Source organism: Arvicanthis niloticus, chromosome 21, assembly GCF_011762505.2.
Source record: "Arvicanthis niloticus isolate mArvNil1 chromosome 21, mArvNil1.pat.X, whole genome shotgun sequence".
NCBI lineage: Eukaryota > Metazoa > Chordata > Mammalia > Rodentia > Muridae > Arvicanthis > Arvicanthis niloticus.
Window position 1 is genome coordinate 21,636,947 of NC_047678.1, and position 22,932 is coordinate 21,659,878.

Below are 22,932 nucleotides of genomic sequence, written 5' to 3' on the forward strand. Positions count from 1 at the left end.
TGACATATGGTTGGATGATTATTTAGGTCCAAAACATATTGCCTAACAAAGCCACAGTGAAAAAAGGAGTTAGGTAATGGTACATGTAGACAGGAGAGGGTCCTGGATATATTTGTTCCAGTTATTTTAGGTAGGTCTGGCTAATGGATATAGAACAGTTTAAGGAAAACCAGGCTAGGTGAATGGGTGAAGGAAACGGTACATTTGAGTGAGTGTTTTTCTATGAGGTTAAGGTCATTGTTAGAAATAGGGGCAATGACAGTGTTAGTCCTCTGTGTGCTGACACCCACAGTGGTCCTGGTGAGCATATAGAAGAAAGGATGGCTGAGAGAATGAATGAGTGAGTATTGTCAGTATACACCTACGTCTTTGAGCATACAAAGATGGGTGAGTCAGAGTTATTAATAGAAACTGTTGTGTGTCCTGCTGATGGTCCTATTTATAAAACCAACTTCAAAATCTATCTCCAAATGTTACTCTAAATCCTGTGTACATCCTCCTTTGCATTCCTTTAAGCAGTCAAATCTGTTGCTTACAGTGTTTATTACTTTTAAACATATGGGAGTACATCTGATATCTGTCCACTTCTCCCTAGAGCTAGTAAACAGACTGGAACCAGAGCCCCAATGATGTCCTCATTGTGCCGTTGACCTTGTGCAGGCTCTCCAAGGTCAGTGATGTGGGGTGGATTTGTGTGAGGATTGACTTGTTTTCTGCCAGATCCAGGTCTCCTGCCTGCTAACATTTGTACTCTTTCCTTACTATCTAGCCTGCTGTAAAATTACTAGTACAGCTTCCCCAGGCAATGACTTTGTGATTTCCTACTTTTTTTTTTTTATTGATCAATAAACAGTTTTAAACCAAAAAACCCCACAGTGAGAATAGAAACTTATTTGGTACTTGTAACTACCTGCCTTGGAGAAGAAAGACGGATTGGAAAGATAAGAGCCTCAGGCATCTGCTGCTTTCTTGATGCCAGCATTTCTAGATGAAAATGAAAAGATGCAGCCATAGGTTAACCAGATGTGTGTCTACACTATGCTAAAAAACCACTACTGCTTCCCATGGAATTAGCCCATCATATCCAAGACCTGAGGATACAAGCATCATCTTCTCCAGACTCAGAGAGGGTAGACTTTGGCTGTGGTGGACACTGCTGTCCTCATAACTGGATCCACTGGATCTGGAGTTACAGGTAGTTTTAAGTCACTGTGTCTGTACTGGGAATCAAATCTTCGCAGGGCCTGAAATAGACTTACTCTCCAAGAACTGTCTATTGAATAAGTGATTCAATAAGTAATATGGTTACCAGGCTGAAGACTAACAAGGTGACTTTATTTATGTGTTACACTGTGACTCTTTTCTAGGAATTTTCTTGAAAAGGAGATCACTGGGCTCTGTGTGTTCTATTTCCCATGTCATCCAGGTTAGGTTATGATCATAAAGACCCTGATGTCACTAATGGTCATGCTTCTTTTGGTGTTGTTTTTAGGTTCATAGACTTTAAAAATAAATTTCAAAACCAAAGCAATATTTCTAGTAAAACCGAAACCCATAGGAAAGTGGATGATTTGTAATTTGAACTGATTGTTCCACATGGGTATAAGAGGCTTCTCATATTGTTGTCCCTTTTAAGTCAAGGAGCACTTAGAGGTAGGATGCAAAGAATTATGTTTTAAGTAGCCTCGCATCATTTTCCTTCCCTCATAGAAATGTCAAGAAGCACTACCCTTCTCTGGTTCTCTTATTTCCTTGGTGGCACTGACTGATCGACTCCTGCTGTCTGTGTGATGGTCATGACCAGGGCTGGAAAATTCAGTAATGACCAGCAAGAAAGGAAGGATTGAAGGGCTAGTTCATCAAAGCAGGAACATTCTTTCCCGTGTGTGTGTGCGCGCGTGTGCGTGTGCGTGTGCGCGTGCGCGCGCGAGCACATGCACCTGTGCCATTGAATGTGTATAAAGGTCAGAGGACAACTTTCGGGAGTAAGTTCAAGGAGACTGTTCCGTCTCTACTTCCTGTCGCGCCTTAGGAGTGCTGGGATTACAAATAAACTCCCCCACATCTGGCTTTTTATGTGAGTTCTGAGGTTCTGAACTCAGCTTTGGCCAGGCTTGTGTGGCCAAGCTCTTTTACCCACCGAACCATTTTCCCGGCCTCACAAATCTTCTAAATAATAAAAAACCAAAGCTCCCTTTGTTTGCTAAGCCTCACCTTGGAGGCACTGGGGACTTGAAGGAAGCGTTTATTTCTGTTGCTCATTTTCTGTATGCAGAGACTGAGATCAGAGGAGTCCGACCCCAGTCTGGACCCTGACTGTGAGTTCTGCCTACTGCTCTGCTTCTCTAACCTATCCTAGATGAACCGGCCTCTCAACCGCTTTGGTATCCTCCCTAGTACACCCACAGGGAATCAGTGTATCCAGCGGCTAGTGGGAGCTCAAGCAGACATTCTCTCTCCTAAAGCCCCTTCTGTTTGCCTGGCCGCTCAGGTCCTTCCCGGGACACTGACGAGGTACTGGGCTACAGCTGGGCATGCAGCTCACTGCCATGAGGTTCTAGATAGAGTCCCACATAAGGGAGGTTGTTCAGGGCCCATTGGCTCCATTTTGTGATCCTTCCAGACTGGCAGACCTCGGTGGCAGTGAGGCATAAGGCCGTTCGCTCAGCCAAGTGATGCAATTGATGAAAACCCTGTCCTTTTCAAAATGTCCCAGTAAGCCAAAATAACTCATATTTACCACATAGCGTTTGAGCAGATTTATGTCCCTTTAAGAACACATGTGGTGTAAAAAGATAGAGGGAGAGAGGGCCTAAAGTTTTACATATGGTGGCAAGGTAATCCTAGCCGAGTTGGCGTCTCTCTGGAGAGAGCCTGTGGGGTATAATTAGCGCAGTGCTAGCCATCCCAACAGATCTGTATTTGAGCAAATTGTGGCTAAGACAAAATTGGAACCAAAGCTAAATTTATCAATAGCAAGATTAAAAAAAAAAAAAAGAAAGAAAAAGGAAAAGAAGACAAATGAAGTTGAAGTTTTTCCTTGTTTATTTTAACGTCCAGAACATTTTCCTAGCTGACTTAAGCCACAGCTTGGGTGGATTTAAATTTTTTTTTTTTTTATTCTATTTATTTTGCAGTTAATTGGATTTCCAGGTTTTGCAGCCAGTCACCACAATTGATCACTGAAAAGATGGATTTATTGCTTACCAGGCAGAATTCTGACACTCTTCAGAGGATAGAAAATAAAAGAAAATGGCCTAGACAGAAAGTGCTCTGGGTCATCACTGGGTCAGACGGGCAAGATATGTTACAGCTGGCAGGTTTATGCTGGAACCTCAGTGCAAGCAATCTTCTTGCTAAATGGGCGGCACCAGAGCCCAGTGGAATATTTTGTAAGATGCTGTCGGTGATTCACATTTAGAAGAAAATGTACCCTGGGATGACATCCCGAAGCAGACGTCAAATCCCCAACAGGCTAAACCAGTGAGAAGAGAATTGACTAAACTTGAAGCAGCTCACACCTTTGTTGTTCATAGCTAGATCAGAACCGTAGTTTGCCTTGGTGGGTGGCTCTCCTGGCACGCCATACTGGTTCAGTGGGCAGAAAACAATACAGAGCTAAGCCCTCAGCTACTCTTTGCAGAGGGTTCTGGAAATTTGTTAGTTGAAACGCAGCAGGACATTGCACTCAGCTTGCAAATATCCAGTATCTGTGTTACCTGTCATCCATCCGTGTAATACCTTTGCTAATTATTGAGCCCTTACTGTATACTTAGCATGCTACCCGGTACTGGAAAGAAATGGAGAAGTGTTTGCAGTCTGTTGTTGTTGTTGGTGGTGGTGGTGGTGGTGGGGGGGAAGGGCGTTCTAGGAGCTAGAGCAGCACACACAAAGGCCCTGGAACAAGAAGAACTAAGCTACATCCTTCCAGTGGAAGAGCCGAGGGTGGCTAGAACAAGGGAAGTGAGCGCCAACTCTGGCAGAAGATACAGCTGGGACTAAGGCCTTTGTGAAGGTAAGCTTGGGATTCTGCATCCATGAGTTGCTTTGGGAGCCTTTGGCCTGTATCCTAACCAGAGCCTCTCTTTGGTTGGCGTCTGGCACTTTCCCTTTGAAATCAAATGCTTCCGTTATTCCTTTGATTCAGTTCCTGCCTCTGGCTCCTTATGTGAACTGCCACGTTTCTTGCTTTCTATGCACAGGGAAACATTTTGCTATGTGTGAGCCTTATTTCTTGCCAGGGCTGGCTCCTCTGGCCTCTTGGGAACTGGTGATGTAATCTCTTGCTTGCCCAGACTTGCCCTCTCTGGTGTGTGCTCAAGAGAACTTATAGCGAAAGGACAGTGCACCAAGGAATGGGAGTCATGCCGTATCTGTTTTCTCTCTTGTTCAGATGAAGAGGCCTCCCAGAATCCTTTGCAGTAGTAATGGGTTTCATCCAAGGTTGGGCCATGTGATATAAGAAGGTGGCACGTAGACATAAAGGTGTTCTTTAATGGGTATGGTTCACTCCCCTTTCTGTTGCCTGGAATGCAGAGATAGGGCTTTGGATCATGTTGCCATTTTTGACCAGGAGCACCAGGATAATAGGGTCACCAGAAAGGATGCCATAAGAATGGGACTGAGGGGTGATGCTTATTTCTGGAAATCATGAAGAGATAAATATATGTTCATCTTCTTCAAGACACTTCACTTCTGGCTCTGTGACCACAGGTGACCTATATTCTAACCAAGTAGTTCTCAAAGTATGAGCCACCACTGGGGAATCTCTGACACGTTTTTGCAGAGCCCACGAGGCCAAGACTGATTTCATAAGCATGCTCAAACTTTATTTCCCCTTCTACTCTCATTCTTTTACCAGTGGATAGTTAAGATTTCCAGAGACGACACAATGACTCAGTCATACCACAGCAGACGGACTGCAAGCAGATATAGATATGGCTGTTTCCCGTGAATCCAGGCACTAAAAAAGTCTTGTAGAGGTACAAACCAATGTGACACCTCTCAATAAAAGTGTTTTTGAAGGTAATTATTTCAATTTTTTATTATGCCATTATCTGTGTGCATATATATCTGTGTTCATGTTGGTATGTGTGTGCACATATGTATGTGTGTATGCATTGATGTGGATGGTGTGGAGGTTGGAGGTCCATGTTGGGTGTCTTCCTCAATTGTTGTCCATAACTTTTGAGGTCTCTCATTGAAGCTGAAGATCATTAAGTAAGCTAGGTTAGCCAGCCAGCCCCAGGAATCCTCCCACAACAGGTAGGATTGGAGACACATGTCTAGTTTTTGATGTGAACGTTGGGGATCCAAATTCAGGTCCACATTCTTGTGCAGCAAAGACTTTAATGACTGAGCCACCTTCCACACTCCATGTTATTTTAAAATTAGTGAAGCAATGGTTAGCATTTTTTTCCCATTCCAGTTCTGTATGGTAAATATGGAAAGCTGCAGGTCAGATACACAAAAGCACTTTGGGGTTGTCAGTCACTTTTAAGGGCATAAAGGAGTTCTGAGATCAAAATGTTTTGAGAACTGTCACTTGATGGATACAGGCGGCTAGGCTTTCCTGCTGATCTACAGCCACAAGCTCTTAAGGCCCGTGTACATGCTGATATCAGAATAAGTTGTCACGACTACTCTGTTCCTCTCCTCTACCGTGCACTGGTTCTCCAGGAAGTGACTTCAGGTGACAGATTCACAATCTGCTGGGTACTTTTTTCTTCCTCTGTCCTTCACTGATTACACTATCCACTTAGCTATGTGAGCCCCTCCTATGATAGGTTAGACACTAACAGTATTCTCTCTCTCTCTCTCTCTCTCTCTCTCTGGTCTGGCTCACAGGACTGGGGTGGAGAGAGGCTGTTAGTGGACAGTGGAACTTGGTACTCTTCAGCACAATACTGGGTTACATGGCACAAAGATACAGAGAAAGGATGACAAGCTTCTCCTTGGAGATGTGGGGACAGAAGGCCAAGAAGGTTCAAAGACAGACATGCTTGACTGAGTCTTAAAAATTAACATGATTTTACTGAGTGTGGTTTTAAGTAGAAGGAAACCACCTAGCTAGAGAACAGAGCCAGGGTGGAAGCCCTGAGATTTTATAGGAAAGGGTCATTTTGGAAAAAAGTGTAAGCTGTTCATAATGGAATAAGAAGCTGACAAGGGACAGAAGCCATTAGTCCATGATAAACATTTTGCTTTCTATTTAGAGGGTGGTGGTGTATCATGACATAGTTTAATACAGCCTGATACAATTGTACTGAACCTGAGAGCTGTACCACAGTTCTTTCAACCTGTTTAAAGTTGTTCTCACCTGCCACCAGGAGATACTGTGACTCTGGGTTATGTCTCGGGAGCACTCTTTGTCAGTCTCACAGTGGTCCATGAGTAGCTCTTCTGTTTTTTTTTTTTTTTTTTTTTCATATTTGTGAAGAGGAATGGACAAGTGATTCTGAATGTGAAAAAAGTTTTCCTTTCATTAATCTACCTGCATGGACCCTAGACTTAGTGTCTATGGGAGGGAGGGCACTAAATATTGCAGCTGTTTTTTTCTCTGCAATTATGACTAAGTTAGAATTCATTTTAACTCTGCATGTCTGCAATTGTGAGTAGTTTTGACTTATTTTGCTAGTCACTTTTATTTACGCTGTTGATTTTTACCTAATCCTTTAGGAATCTCCATCAGGAAGGCTCTATGTTACCCCACTTCCCATGAGGATGATACTGAGGCAGAGAATTTGTGAGGCTCTAGTCAGTATCCAGAAGCCACACTTTCCACTGTGACCCTGCAGTGCTTCTGTCACAAGCAGGGAACTCCACAGAACAGGGATTGGAGACCCTGAAAGTCCAAGTTCATTGCTATGATAGCTTCTGTTGTTCACTGAGATAGCACAGCTAAAGACTTGTTCTATTTCTGAGGTTGTTGCCATCCCCAGAATGAGAAATCAGAGTCTGAATCTCATTAAGAAAACAAACAAGAACAAATGCTGTGAGGATGTGGAGGAAAATGAGCCTTGTTTACTGTTGGTAGGGATATAAGTCAGGCCAGCCACTATGAAAATTGGTGTAGAGGTTGCCAAAACAACTGAAATAGAGTTACCATATAGTTAATTCCACTACCACTCCTGGCTATACAACTGAAGGCATCCAAGTCAGCGTATCACAGAGATAATGGCGTATCCACGAGCCGTTTTGGAAATAGCCAAGTTGTGGAATCAGCCTAGATGCCAATCAACAGATTAAAGAACGGTAGATATACAAGATGGGATGCCATTTAGCCATAAAGAACAAAATCATGTCATGTCCTAAGCCAGAGTTAGAAAGAAAAACATTGCATATTTTCTCTCATATGTACAATCTAGATTTTCTTTAAAGGGGGCATGGAAGTAGAGGCTGTCTATTTGGGAGGGAATAATGGGAGGAAGACACTGAACAGGACAAAATAGTAAAGATGATAAGATATATTGCATTTCTGTATGAAAAAGCACGATGAAGCTCATTTGTTTTGGCAAAAAGTGCATACTAATTAGTTATGAAATAAAGGGAGAAAGGTAATGAAGGAGACTATAGCCAGAACCAGACTCTTAACCCAATTGTGCTTAGAATCATCTGGAAACCGTGAGCCTATATCAGCATAATGGCTTCTACCCATGTCTGTTAAGTCAGAATCTGGGGGGTGTGTGGGGGGGGGGAAGGATAGAACTCTGGCTTCAATTTTTAAAAAAAGAATTTCTCTGGGTGATGGAAACGGGAAGCCAAGGTTGAGAGTCAGTGGTTTTCAAACCCAAACATGCATCAGAATTTTCTGCAAAGCTTGCTGCCCAAGAGTTACTGAGATGTGCTCAGTAACCTGTAGTTTCTGAGTATACACACTGGGTCTGGATTCTGAGAATCCCCATTTCTGGCAAGTTCTCAGGTGCTGCTGACACAGCTTGTCTGAGGAGCAGTGTTTTGGTGTGGAGGCACATTGTCTCATATTTTCACTAACAGCATAGCAGAGGAGAGGCTGTGAGAACCAAGCCCTAGATGGGACATAGTGGAACCCCTCCCTCTGAGGTTTACTGAGCCAGCTCTGGCTATGAGCAGAGGTAAGTCAGTGTCATCTACCTAGCTGGAGAAGTGAAAAATTTACACAATTTTATTACTTAAAAAGTCAAGGAAGCTTACTACCACTTTCATAAGCCATTATAATTTCCAACTATATTCTAAATATTTACCCTTATATCCACAGGTAAGTATAGCTCCCACCCTTCACCAAAGAAGCCTCCTTTCTGCAGTAGATGGAGACTGTTACAGAAATACACAACAGCTGAGTTGTTCTTTGTGCCCAACCCCAACTGATACTTCTACAACCAACCCGTACACCCCAGGCTCAGGGAACATCACAGAAGAAGGGCCAGAAGAACTGTAAGAGCCAGGGGATCAGGACACCTGCTGGGAGAGAGTGTCTTCTGTGTATGATAGGAAAGCTACAACCATGAAATTATAAAGGTACAGTCACCTAAATAAGAAATGCACAGTGATACCAGTTGATATTTCAACATGGATGGGGGGAAATCTCACCAGGCTCTGGCCCTAGATGAAGAGCTACAGGGAACTAATTATTATAGGCAGTTATTTATAGGCAATTAAGACACCCCCTAATAGACTGTCCTATCATAAGTGGTCAGCCCTAAGCATATACACTTATGAACAAACTAAATGGACTCAGCAGGATATAAATAAATAAATAAATATTTTATGATGGCTAGTTTGATGTCAACTTGAAACAAGCTAGAGTTATCTGAAGGGAGGGAACCTCCATAAGATCCAGCTGTAGGGCATTTTCTTTATTTTCTTTATTAGTGATTGATGAGAGAGGGCCCAGTCTGTTGTGGGTGGTGGCATCTCTGGTCCTGGGGTTCTGTAAGAAAGCAGGTGAGTGAGCAAGCCACAGGAGCAAGCCAGAAAGCAGCACCCCTCCATGGCCTCTGCATCAGCTCCTGCTTCAGGTTTCTGCCTTGTTTGAGTTCCTGTTCTGACTTCCTTTGATAATGAACAGTGCTATGGAAGTGTAAGCCAAATAAACCCTTTCCTCCCCAGGGTTCTTTGGCCATGTGTTTTATCACAGCAATAGTAACTGTAACTAAGACAATTATATTTGTAGAAGAGAAAATGATTGTGAAAAGAAGTGGGGAAGGGGGTAGAAGATGAATTGAGATGATATAGAGGCAATAGATGCATGAAATTCTGAAAAACTTGCAATTAAATGCACTGAAATAAATTCAAGTCTAGACTTTAGAGGAGGTAGCTCAGTGCTAGAGGGCTTGCACGAGTCCCTGGATTCAATCCCCAGTACTATGTAAAAACATTATTTTTTTTTAGACCTAAAACCTGCTTTTCCTCTAGATACTAGTTATTTGAGGTTTGATTAAGAATACCTAATTTGTAGACACTTCTCAGCTTCTTGCCTTCAAAGATCTTTCCATATGTGCACAGGAAGAGCACAAGTGCTCTAAGGGGAAAACTAAGGTCTGGTTTATCATTTCAGATCTGTCTTCAGAAATCAGGTCTTTAGAACGATCACAGTCATGGGCATTCAACAAGATATGCTCGTTGCCCAAACAACTTCTGAAAATAGTCCAAGGCAGTTTAACTTTTATTCCCTCTCTAGAGCCTGTCACCATTTATTAATCTTAATTTCCTCTAGCATTGCATATCTGATGAAAGGCATTTTTCTCTCCTCTGTTTCCATAATATTAATATTTAAATGACAGAGTGTGATACTCAAAACAGCTGTGGAGGAGTGGGCTGATATTCAAGAAAGGAAACGCTAGGCTAAAAAAAAAATGCCTCGAATAAAGATGAGAAAGCACATGGGTGCTCCTGGCAGCATGGAATGAAAAGGTGAAGAGGGCTTGCTAGTGTTGACTTCCATAAGAGGAATTGTTTGGAGACTTCCGCTCTGTTGCTGAAGTATTGCTGGGATGGTGGAAGCTGAGGTGAGGAAGAATCCACCATGTTGAACACTAACTGCTCACAAAAGAATCGAAAGCGTGTTCTCTGTTGACTTCTGGTTTCAGGAGGGAATTCACTATTATGATTCTAGGTATCTATCTAACTGGCATCGGTGGTTGGGCTAGACTCTGGTATACAGTTGTTAAAGTACCAAGACAGGTAAGGCACAACCTCTGCTTTCAAGCAGCTGGTGGAGAAGATTAGACAAAAGGCCAAGTCTTGCAGGAGTCATGCCAGGGAGACTTGTAAACGAAGTGCCAGGGCACACCATGTGGGGAGAGATCAAGAAAGCGTGAAGATGATTTTCGAAAAACAGGACCTTCTTTATGTTTGTTTTGCTTGCACGTATGTCTCTGTACCATTTGTGTACCTAGAGGCAGAGGAGGCCAGAAGAGGGCCATTGGATTCCATGGGACTGGAGTTAAGAGGTGTCAGACGGGTGCTGGGAACTGAACTGCAATCCCTGGAAAGAGACGCCAGTGCTCTTAACTACTGAGTCATCTCTCTAGGCTAGAAAAACAGGACTTTTAAACAAATGTAGAGCAGAAATCTGAGCCACAGGATTTGCTATGAGTCTCTAAGGCATTTAGCCTACCCTTATTTTGAGCCATGTCTCCCTCTGGCCTCTGGGGCTACACACAGGAGTAGAATGAAGCCACTTTTTGCTTTCAAGGAGCATGGCTACACACAGCACTATGAAAGCTTCCTGGAGGAGGTGATGTGGTGGACTATTGCAGAAGGACGAGCAAGCCTGTGGAGACAGGAATAAAGGTAGTAGGATAGGTGAGTGCCACAGAGAGGAGTGACAGATGGCACATGCAAAAGCTTTCCAAAGAGAGAATATGAGCCGTGTAGGGCCCAAGATGGCCAGAGGGTGGAGTCAGGGCACTGAGAACAGGAAACAAAGCTGAGGTGACATGGGGACCATGTCAGAAGGGGCCTCGCTATAGATGTCTGCCCTTCTGAAACAAGACTCAGGATTTTTCTCTCAATCTTGGAGAACCATCAGAAGATTTTTTAGCAAAGGTATTGTGTAATAGACTTAAGATTTAGAAAGGCTGTTCTGGAGAGATAGGGAAGAGAATACAGAAGGCAAGACTGGATGTGATACTTTGATTAGGTATGGCCCCTATAGACTTATGTGCTTGAATGCTTGATCCATAGGAAGTGGCACTATTAGGAGGTGTGGCCTTGTTAGAGGAAGTGTATCACTGTGGGGGTGGGCTTTGAGGTCTCCTATGCTCAAGCTATACCCAATGGTACACACAATCTTTTCCTTGCTGCTGGTGGACCAAGATGAGCACTTGTCTCCTCTAGTGCCATGTTTGCCTGTACCTTGCCATGCTTCCTGCCAGGCAGGCCCAAATTAAATGTTTTTCTTTATAATAATTGCTGTGGTCATGGTGTTTTGTCATAGCAATGGAACCCTAACTGAGACACTGGTTGTAGTTGAGTGCTTAGGAACACATGGCAGACAATAAGACAGACAAGAGCTTAGGGGGTCGGTAGAATGGCTGGAAAGGAGGTTGAGTTAAAACAAAATTAGTGAACTAGAGTCAATACATTTGGCTGAAAGGGCATTTGGTAGGAAAGATAGGGTCAAGAAAGATTCTTGTTCCCCCATTTGCATCATATACATGGTGGTATCATTCTTAGTTATAAAATGAAGGATGGGAAGTGTGGGGAGCCGAAAGAAGGCGGCTATCATCCTTGCAGCCATCTTGAGCCATATACCCTGACCAGAGATTTGATTGCATTAGCCTACAACAGCTGAGCACACTCTGATAACATCTTGTTTTAGAGACCCAGGATCTTCCCTTGGGTGTGTGAGGCTTAAAGGTGTGTGACTTAAGGGCGTGACTTAGAGATCAGATTTAGAGACAAGATCTAAGGGCATGATTAAAGGCGTGACTTAGAGGCGTGGCTTAGAAGTGAGACATATAAAAGGCGAGAGGCAGACAGGAGAGTTCAGAACAATTTGGAGTAACAGAGAATCAGACACTTCAGAGAGTACAACTTGGAACTAGGAATTAGGTTAGAGAGAACAACTTGGAATTAGTTATTAGACATTAGGCACTTGGCACTTGGAAGAAGAAACTTGGAACTTGGAGGCACTAGGGACCAGGAACTAGGGACTAGGAACTCAAGATTTGGGACTTGGAGAGAAGAGAGACTGGAGAATAAACGGGATTGAATCACACTCTGTCTGGTCTCCATTCCTCAAGTCGGTCCTCACTCTCTCTCTTGCTGAACCCTGACCCGCAGACCGGAGCTGCTTGGGGGCAGTGCCGGCTAACAAGTTAGTCCCCAAGGCTTTTGGCAGTGCGGGTTCCAACATTGACAGAACGGTCCGAGACATTTTGGCCCCCAAACATGGGGTAGTGCAGTTCTCAACATTTTTGGCCCCCAAATGTGGGCCAGCTTGGGCTGAAACAGGGAAGGCTTGAGGTGAGAGATGAGGCAAGATAAGGGAACATGTGGGGTTTTAGGTGTTCGTTAAACCATAAGATCAATAGATTCAGGCAACAGTAAATTTGTGTCAGGATAAGTTCTGACAGTAGAGTAAGTCACAGAACTAAAGAGATCACCCAGGATGTGTGCTAGAGCAAGGAGACATCAGAAAAGGAAACCTGTTCCCTATTAATACTCTTTAACACTATACTGATGGCCCTGGACAGCTCAATAAGGTAAGGAAAGGATATCAGAGGCATAAGAGGGGGAAAGGAGGCAATAAAAACAGTCATTGTTTGCAGTTAGCGATAATTTACACTGAAAATTCAAATTACCTACAAATTATTACAAGTAATAAGAGGCTATAATTAGGTGGCTTGGTATAAGAACAATGTCACTTGCATTTCTCCATATAACTATAAAGCCTACTAAGGAGAAAACAAGTGCATAAAATTCTAACGATCAAATATGACGCATCTGAAGCAAATCTAGTGAGAGATCTCTTTAGAGAAAATTTGTAAGACCGTGTGAAGCGGTAGCTGGGGAAGAAAGGTAGCTGTCTGAAGCCGTGGCCTTGGTAGGTTTCCTGTGCTCCAGTGGATGGCCCCACTCCCATGCGCATATGGACAGCACTGGTGAGACTTGGTGGGCTACAAAAACCAAAGGTTGTGGGGGAGCTGTTGAGAGGGTGTGGGAGAGTTAGAAGGGGTAAATATATGGCTTACATGATCATATTTTATAGTAAACATATATGAACTTCTCAGGAATTAAAAAAACTTAGAAAGCACCCAGAGTTTGATTTTACCTATAGACACAAGATGCTTGAGAAGTTATAATCTACAGTATGATTTCAGACTCTACAGGAAGAGGTGAAGCTCCAAGAGTAGTCAGACTAGTTCTGAAAAACCGGAGAGAAAGGAAAGACATCGTGGGTTGGGGCAGAGACAGACAAGATGGCAGAAGGAATAGAGACCCATGTGATACACCAGTAATGACTGATCAGTATGGCAGAGAGCCACCAAGAAACTGTTATCCATTATCTACTTAGAAGAAGTGAAACTGGGGCCTTGCTTCCCCTTGTATCCACTTCAATCTATTGACCATCTAATGATATTAAAAGCACCGAATGTAACTTGTAAACTTCAATAGATATTCAGAATATACAGAACTATGAAGGATTAGCATTAAAATATGTAAACAACTCTTTAAAGTTAGTAAGAACACACACACACAGACACACACACACAGACACACACACACACACACACACACGTAGAAAATTGGAAAGAACACACAGGCAAACCAAACCAAGCCAAACCGTACTGTTTGTATGCCAATGTGTATGTAAAGAATGTTCAACAGCATGAGTGACTAGAGAAAGAAAAATCAGAACTACAATGAGAGGTGCTTTTATGCATTTATTTAATTAGGTAAAATGCAAATGTCTGGCACTGCCAATGAGGAATACAATAACCTTGGAAAAGTGTAATATCACCTGATGTTGAGGATGCAACTGGTACCAAGAAGAGCTAGCACTATGTTCGGAAGCAGATGATTGGTGGAGTCTTGAACTCACATTTTATTTCCCAGTACACATCCAAGAGAAAGTCTGGGTGTGTGCAGTAGGATACACATACAGCAAAAACTCAGCAGCATGTTCACAGTGGCAAAACCCTGGCAGCAACCTGTGATGCCAGACACTAGGATCCAGAGAATAAACTGTAGCATCCTCACTCTACAGCTTATCATAGAAACCCTGAACAAGCGAACCATAGCAAGTTCCAACAGCGTGGATGAATCTAACCGATATCGCGCTTACAATAAAGTAGTTCTCAATGTACTTAAAGCATGATACCGAAATTAAGTTAAAATGCTAATGTAGAATATGTGTATACCTATTAATATTTAATATGTGAAAGTATATGCAGAGTAAAGCGAGAGAATTGACCTGGGATTTGAAAGGACGCTTATGCCGAATGGGAAAAGGAGGCAGGGTGGGGAGGGGTGGAGAGAAGCACATGGCTGGACGAAGATCCTTTTAGTTTTCGGATGATGCCTTCATGAATTCTTAATAACTTATTAAAAATAACTAAATAAAAACAGCCAGGCACTGACCAGTGGCAAGAGTGCCATCAATCAAGGCCTGTGAGGAAGCCAATTTTGTGCATCTGAAGTCCAATGACAGAAAAACAGGTTTTTTGAGTTAATGGGTAGATAAACAGAAAGCCATCAGCAACATCACCATGGTCACACAACATGATGTACTTGCTTTGAGCGTTTCTTAGAGGATTACAACAGAACTCAAGACAATTTTGGGGAAAAAAAAAAAAAAACCCAAGAGATTAGGTGAGGCTATCCCTTTTCTGTGATTGTTCCTGAGACCATTCCTTTAAAAGGGGGTATCATCTGCCAGTCTATCAGAGATTTATGGGTGCAGGTCTTTTATGTTTTTCTATTGCATTTTTGTCTAGCAGCTTAAATGGGCTGCTATTTAATGCATTTTAATTAAACTCTATGATATAAGTCACATGGTCTGAAAGAGACATATCTATAGCACAATTTTGTTACCTGGATGGCTTCTGGTGGGGGTGTGGGTGAAGAAGGACTCAGTTTTCTTTAGGGGGCTAGCCACCAGGAGTTTGACCATGCTCCAGTCAGTATATGGGCAAAGTAAGTTGTATTTTTTTGTTTGTTTCTGTTTCTTGTTTTCTTTTTCCTCCTCCTCTTCCTTCTCCTCCTCTTCCTCTTTCTCCTCCTCCTCCTCTTCCTCCTCCTCCTCCTCCTCCTCCTCCTCCTCCTCCTCCTCCTCCTCCTCCTCCCCCTCCTCCTCCAGGGGAGGTGAGAGTCAGATATAAGAGGACTAGGAAATGAGTGTGATTGGGGTGCATTATGTGAAATTCCCAAGTTATCAATAAAAACATGTTGGAAGAAAACACAGTTGTTTAAAATAGCTAAGGTGTTTAGAGAGTCAACACAACTCCAAATTTCAAATATAGTACTTTGAGAGTATTTAAAATTCCATACAAAGCATTTAATTGCATCTTCATCAATGCTATCAACTAAAATTTACTTCCACTCAACTATTGCTGCAGGGTTTTACTAGTCACTTCCTTTCACTCTCAGCTTAATCTTGTGAGATTGTACTTGGACAGTTTAGCTTGCGCCCCCCACTGTGGTCTGCCCATTTTACCTGACCAGCCGAGACCCCAGTAATGGGATTTTCTCTGCTCATGGAAGAACAGGCTAACTGTAGTTGACTGCTGACCCGACTTTATGAGAACGATTCAGAAGCAGTATTCTTGTTACACAGCAAACCTGCCCTTTACCTGCCCTAAACTTGTTCAAGAGAATGAGGGATGAGACATGAAAACTCTCCCAAAGAAAGTGACTTTAAATGTCCAAGCACAGGTCTCCCTCATCTTCATTTCAAGGAGAAACTTGGCCTTTGTGACTATAATGGATGTTAATGAACCCCACTCTCTAATATGAGGGGTGTGTGTGTGTGTGTGTTTGTGGTAGAGTCAGGAAGAGTCTCCTGGCTGCGGGCAGGGTCTCCTGGCCCTTTTACAGAAAAATCCTGTCAACCCAACAGCTGGGGGTTTCACCTTTGCCAGAAATGAGCATGGGTGTTGGGGGCTTATAGGAGAATCATTTCCTTTCATTTTTCCCCTCTTTAGTGAATAAATTCTTTTCTGAGGCCCATTTGTAAAAACAAAAGCCCCACCCCCAACTTGCTACTTAGCGCCCTGACCTCACCCTTACAGACTTCTGTAATGAAATCCCTTTTAAACTTCACAGAATACATTTCAACTGTTCTTTCATAGCAGACACAATTTCTTTTAGATAACGATGATAGAGACTTAACTTGCAAGGCAGACAAAGTGTTCTTCTAGATCACGAGGCTAAGCGCCAGACACGGGGAACAATGAGTTTTGAAGAAGGGAGGTTGTCGAGTGATTTTGGCTATTGTGGTGATTTCTTGGCTTGATAGCCAAATCATATCCTGTCTAACTTCCCTATCTCCCTGAGATCTTTACAAGGAAGCTAAATTTATAATGAATAGCAGCTAAACCGGAACTGAAAGTCTGACTCAGGCATGTGGCCAGTAGTACTGATTTATTACTGGTAAACTTGGTTGGGAGAATGGCTTAGGTTTGGGGATCTCACATCCCCAGCACCCCCAACCCGAATCTTAGGACCATAGTGCTCAGGCATGGCTTTGTGGAGAAAAAGAGTTGCTAAAGATGGCCCATCCCAAGAGAAGCCCTGGTAACATTTCCCAGGCAACACTGAGAGTAGAGGAGACCCACTAATGAGTGGGTGGCTGACCTCTCTCTAACACCAGTAGCTACCCCGGTCTGTAGCAGAAGGGAAAGGGCTCCTAACTCTTAGAGCAAAACCAAGACAGGATTAAATTCCTAGCACCCACACAGCAGCTCACAACTGTCTATAACTCCAGTCTGAGAGGATGTGATGATTTCCTCTGGTCTCCTTGGGCACCAAGAATGCAAGTGGTACCCTGACAGACATGTAGACAAAACAATAAGACATGTAAATGAAAGTAAGACATCTTTAAAAAAGGAAAGTACATGTAGTTTCAAGGTCTCATGAGATGCCAAATTAAGCCAGGGCAGTTGTGGTGTTTGACTTCCAGATTTTAAAAGCCAATAGAAAACTGCAAGCAAATCAGGAAATAAATTATTTAAAAGTTGGTAAGTATTTGGAGCAGAAGGGCTATTCAAGGGAGAGAGTCTGAATGTGTATTTGTGAGTGTGGAAGTGTACACGTGTGAGTGGGTGTGCACACGTGTGTAGAGGATGAAGGACAATTTTGAGTGGTGGTTCTCAGGAGTTGTTGTTTTGAGACAGGTCTCTTCCCTGGCCTGGATCGCATCAAGAAGGCTAGGCTGGCTGGCCATTAAACTTCAGAAATCCCCCTCCCCAACATGGCACAATGCATGATGGTTGACATGGGCTATAGAGATTCAACTCAGGTCCTCATAGTTGTAAAGCAAACATTTTGCTGACTGATCAGTCTCTACAGCCCAGGAGAGAGTCTTTATCTCAGCTAAGACACAGTGAAGTTTAGTTTTAATATTTTAGTTGGCTATAACAAAACTCTAGAGGTTAGGAAGTTTATAAAGAAAAGAGGTTTGTTCAGTTCATAGGCTTATGGGTATGACACAGGGATCGAGTTGTCTCTGGTGAGGGTTTTGTGCATGACAATGGCAGAATTATGTCTAGAAGAGGTGAGTGGTACTTGTGGAAGAAGGATTCAGGTAAGGTGTCAGACTTCCTTAAAATAGGCCAAGTCCTTAAGGCCTCCATTCATTCCTCCTGAGAGTGGTGCCTTTTGACCTAATTACCTTCCTTTAAGCGTGTTCTCTTAAAGGTTCTACAACCTTAGCACTCCACACTGTACACCCAACCTCAGAATATGAGTCTCTGGAGGACAAACCATATCCATACCACAACAGGTTGGAAACTGCATTAAAATTTAGGGTCAGAAGGATAACAAAACCTTGGGATGTTTACATGCATAACCCTGCTCAGTACATCGTATCTATAAAAAGGATGAGAAGTATTTCTGAGTGAACCACCAAGTCATGAAGTGGTTGGTCACTCTAGAGGTTCCCATGGTCAGAAACTTGCTTTGCATTCTGAATAGAAAAGGCTGATGGCTACTGACTGGATGAGTTCTCACATCTCTTTCGGTCTTTAGCTCTACACATGACCCGGTTTGGTTGATCATTCATCCCAAATTCATCCTCTCAGCTGTGTCTGGAGACCACACGACACAGGCACATGCTCACTTGTATTCTGCCCTCTCTGAACACTCCCCTCCCCAGATTTTTCCCTAGAAACACTTAGGCTCCATTTTTGTTGAAAGACTTGTCATTAATGCTTTTTACTGCCTCTTTATTTATCTGAATCACCAAGGCTGTATTAACCAGGTCCTGCTCCTTCACATCACTGTGAATGATCCATGTGCCGTGCAGAAAGGAGAACGGACTTCTAAGCACTCATCAAATGGACTTCCTGAATGATGTTCCCTGGTTTAACTGGAATTTGTGTGGTATTTTAGTGGAGGGGGGGGTTGAGGGGAGGGTTCCTTTGGTTTTCAGACTGTTAACTGTAATTAGCCTGGTTTCTGAGATGTAATTATCTTGCAATCTCAAAGCAAACACCCCGGAGGAAATTGCACTGTTAAAGACAGCATGGTATTAAAAATAAATTATTACCCTAGTGGCTGCTATGGCTGCTTATGCTTTGCCATTTGTCAGGGTTTCTGTTAGCGAGCCCTTGTGTAGGGCTGTGGTTGCCACTCCACGTTGGGAATGGAAGGCTGGGTTTACTTGTTTTCAGCCATGCTGTGAGATCATACTGCTATGATAGGAAAGCTGAAGCTGTACCAACCACACTTCTTTCCCCTATGGCTGTCACTAGTGTGGGTTGTGTAGCAAAGACAACACTTCGAGAGCTATTTAAAATAGTGTTCTCTACTTGTATTTGCTTATAGTATGTGTTTGTGTATCTGCATAGGTCAGAGGGCAACTTGCAGTTGGTTCTCTCATTCCACCATATGGGTTCTAGGCTTGAACTCATGTTGTCAAGCTTGGTAGCAGGTTCCTTTAAGCACCATTTAAGCACTCTTGTTGGCAGATGGTAACAAATGACTCACCCATCATAATCTGAAGCTTAAGCAATGCAAACGACCCACAAAGGAAAGTTCAAATTGCTTTAAAACAAAAGAGAAATTCTAATGATTTTAGAAGCCAACATAGAAGGATTATGAATCATCATTTCTGGGAGTCACAGCGACTGGAAAGGTCATAAGGCTTGAAATCAGAGATGTGTGGGTTCATGTGTGCTATTGTTCAGGTTGTACACATCATAATGGGTTCTTCTGGGTACACGAGCAGAGGCCGCCACCCATTGCTCCTGTTGGGTTCCTGCTCAAGTTGTGTTCCCACAGGGTCGCTCCACACAGAGGGGCAACAAGCTTTTCTAATCTCTCCACCACGTGGAAAACTGGAAAACTTTGGTTTGCACAAAAGATTTTACGAAAATGTGATACAGGTCACTATGTATGGTTGGTGTGACCTTGATTGAGTTACTTATTCTAGCTTTCTCACGTATAAAAAGGATGATAATCACGACAATAATAATAATTCCCTGGGTTATTTCAGGACTCAGAACTGCATCTGAGAAGCAGGTGGTCACGTGACAGAGGGAGTCTTGATGATAAGAACAACAATGGCAAGGTTGAGCATGGTTATCAAGAGTTTGCCTGGATTCTAGCCAGCACTAAAACCTCAAGTCAGCTGTGGAGACCTAGGAGAGGCTTGAAAACCTGGCTCCCTCTCTCATGTTGCTGAGACTTTGGTTGGAGGGCTTAGGGCATTGTCACAGAAAAGTAATTTCACTTTGCTTTTGTGTGGGTTCTGCATGGTAAAAATCCTACTGTCTCTAAGGCAATTTATTTTGACTGTTAATTCTGTGGTAAGACTGGCCTTTTATTTATATTTTTTTTTTACTATATGGGAAAGGAAGATGTAGAGGTAACTCCTACATCTTTGAAGATGAGGATGTGATTATACAGAGAGAACACAGCGAGTGTGAAGTACAAGAAGATGGACAGGAGACTGGGGAGCTGTCAATAATCCAAAGAAGGCTTGGACTTGCTAGACAATGTTTCTCATCTTTCAATGAGCCAAGCTAATTTGTATTGGAAGCAGTCTTAGTAATGGAAATCCACAGATTTCTATTGCAAAAACCCAATCTTATGTAACGTCTTTACCTTTTTCTTGTTAAATTTCCTCTCCACTTCTGATATTTCCTTAAATGAATTATAAAATGGAAGGCCAGTTTAATCTTTCTAGATTTATATCTTACCACCAGTAATACAAAATTAAATCTGTTCCTAGTTATTATCATATATTATTAACAAAATATATCCCTCAAGTTTTCTGATTTAACTTTTATTTTTTTTTCTAGTGTTGGGGATCAAACCCAGAGCCTCACACATAAACAAGGGCTCTACACTGACCCACACACCCAATCCTACTTCAAGGTATCTAATACTGGAGTCTGCCCAAAGAGTACCCTGGAATGTGTTAATCCGGAGAGAAGCTTGACAGTCATGGACCTCACCTATGTTCATCAGATGGTGGAAGGAGAATGCAGTAAGAATTAAAGTAAAGCCACACCAGTATTTAGCAAAGTTTGAAAAGATTTTCTTGGTATTCAGGCTAACAGTTCCTTCCTTCCCTTCTTCCTTTTCTCCCCCTCCTTCTTTTTTCTTCCCTTCCTCTCTCCTACTGTCTTTCTCCATCTTCCTCTCTCTCCTCTCCTTCCCACAATCTTTGTGTATAAAAAAAGCATTCTTTTTTATTTAAAAAATGTCAGTCAATTAATAAAAGTTTGGTTACTCCATATGTAAGCCAGAGTCAAACTTGCATTTCCTTCTTTAAAGAAGGTAGAGAAAATATCTACAGGGATTTCTATTTGTGAAGATTATTCCCTAAAGCCTTTTGTGTAGACAAAATAACCAAAACCAAAACCAAACTCAAACAACCTGAAAGTGTGAGACCAACCAGAACTAACACCACTCTGAGTGCATAGTGCTGTTGCTTTTAGGAATCAAGGAATGGAAAGGTCTAGAAGTGTAGAGAAACTGAAAATGGATGTGGCCAGTTGGCACCTATGCTAACTTGGGGGAAGTTACCAGGGTTAGTCAGGCATGGGGCTTCTACATGGAAACCACAAGGAGCAGGAGCAGAGGTATTCCTGCAGCAGGGCATTTGAACTAATGCTTTTGCTCTAGACAATACACTCATGCTGTATATTCTCAGTGAAATGCTTTACGGAGATCCATCTACTTGAAAAACAAAAGACAAAGCCAAATACATAAAATGTCATATGAGGATGCTGACCTGGCTTGGCCTAGGGAGAAGTGTCAATGAAAATTCGTAAGTATGATCTTGTTATACCTTCTCTTGTAGTCTAGGAAGTTCAATCAAAGATGACTTGTAAAACTATGGACCCCTTCTCTGGTGAAATACTACTTAAATCCAGATTGCATTGGATTTCTGCAGCCAAAGATTAGCCAAATATGAGATCACAGTCCCCAAATTACAGCTTACGCAAACAATCATTCAACCACAGGTCAGAGTCAGCAGAGTGACTGGGGAGTTCCCCTAAGTACTGAATGTGTTCTTTAAATAAATGTGAGTAGAGATGGCTTAGACAGCATGGTTAAACATAACCAGTAGCTATCAGCCAGTTTTGGGAAAGGAAATAACAGACGTCAAAATATAAAATAATAGAAAATAAAAACTTGGAAAATAATTGCTGGCTAGTTTCTTGACCCATTACTGCAAGCCACCTACACCTCTTGATCCAGAAAATGTGGTGGTTCTAAATGGCTGCTCCTTGATCTTTTCTTCACTGGCCATGGTTCTGGGTGACCCAAGTGGTCACCGGGACCAACTCACTGTGGATAAGCTCAAGCTTGCCCTGACTCAAGAAGGCAAAAAATGTCAAAGGCCTTGTGCTCATCAACCCCCAGAATCCTCTCAGTGATGTCTACACTTAGTTGTTACTGCAAGAGTACCTGGTCTTTGCCAGGAAGCACAAGCTGCATATGATTGTGGATGAGATTTACATGTTATTCGTGGTTGAGGCATCTGCCACATTTCAGAGTATTCTGAGCATAAAAGATTTGCCTGATCCTAACATGATCCATGTGATCTGGGGCACTAGTAAGGATTTTGGCATATCTGGCTTCCGCTTTGGTGTTCTCTATACACACAACAAGGAGGAAGCCTCTGCCATGAAAGTCTTTGGCTACTGCCATGGTGTCTCTGGCATTGCTCCGTACAAGCTGTGGAGACTGCTTCAGGACAAAGTTAAACTATGGAGGACAGGGTGAAGCCCATTGAGTCCAGTGGCTAGAAGATGGAGGACCTGTTTGAAACCAGGCTGGGTTTTTAATTCAGTAAGCCTAATAGTTTCTGCTCTGCTTGGAAAACTGCTTGTGACTGGTTCTCTAAGACATGAAGAGTGGATCAATAAGGTGTACCTGCCTAAAAACCATAGCCAGCTCTGGAAGGCTTACAGCTATGTCACTAAGATACTAGAGGACTTGAAGATCCCCTTTTGCAACTGTGGCTCTGGCCTTTTTGTCTGGATCAACTTGAAAGCCCCATAGATCCGTTCTGCCATGTGCTTGCTGAACACAAAAAAGGCATGGTAACAGAGCAGCAGGAGCAGACAGCTGGGACCGAGACTGCTGCCTCCACCCAGTGGCTCCAGACAGCTTGCTGTCACTTGGTCAGGGACCCCTGAAAGTAATCTTGTGGCCAGAAGACAGTAGGAGGAATTGGAGCCACTGTGCTGTCTGACCTCATTCATCAAGGCCCCGAAGCTGGGTGTCTGACTTTTTTAGAAGCCTTGTTTCTTTTAGTCTTTGCTAGCT

The 22,932-nt window shown here is 42.8% G+C and overlaps 1 pseudogene; it reads left to right on the plus strand.

Annotated features, from left to right (window-relative positions):
- The first annotated feature begins 17,688 nt into the window (after positions 1-17,688).
- On the plus strand, positions 17,689-22,665 carry LOC117693667 (putative inactive 1-aminocyclopropane-1-carboxylate synthase-like protein 2; annotated as a pseudogene).
- Positions 22,666-22,932: the final 267 nt, after the last annotated feature.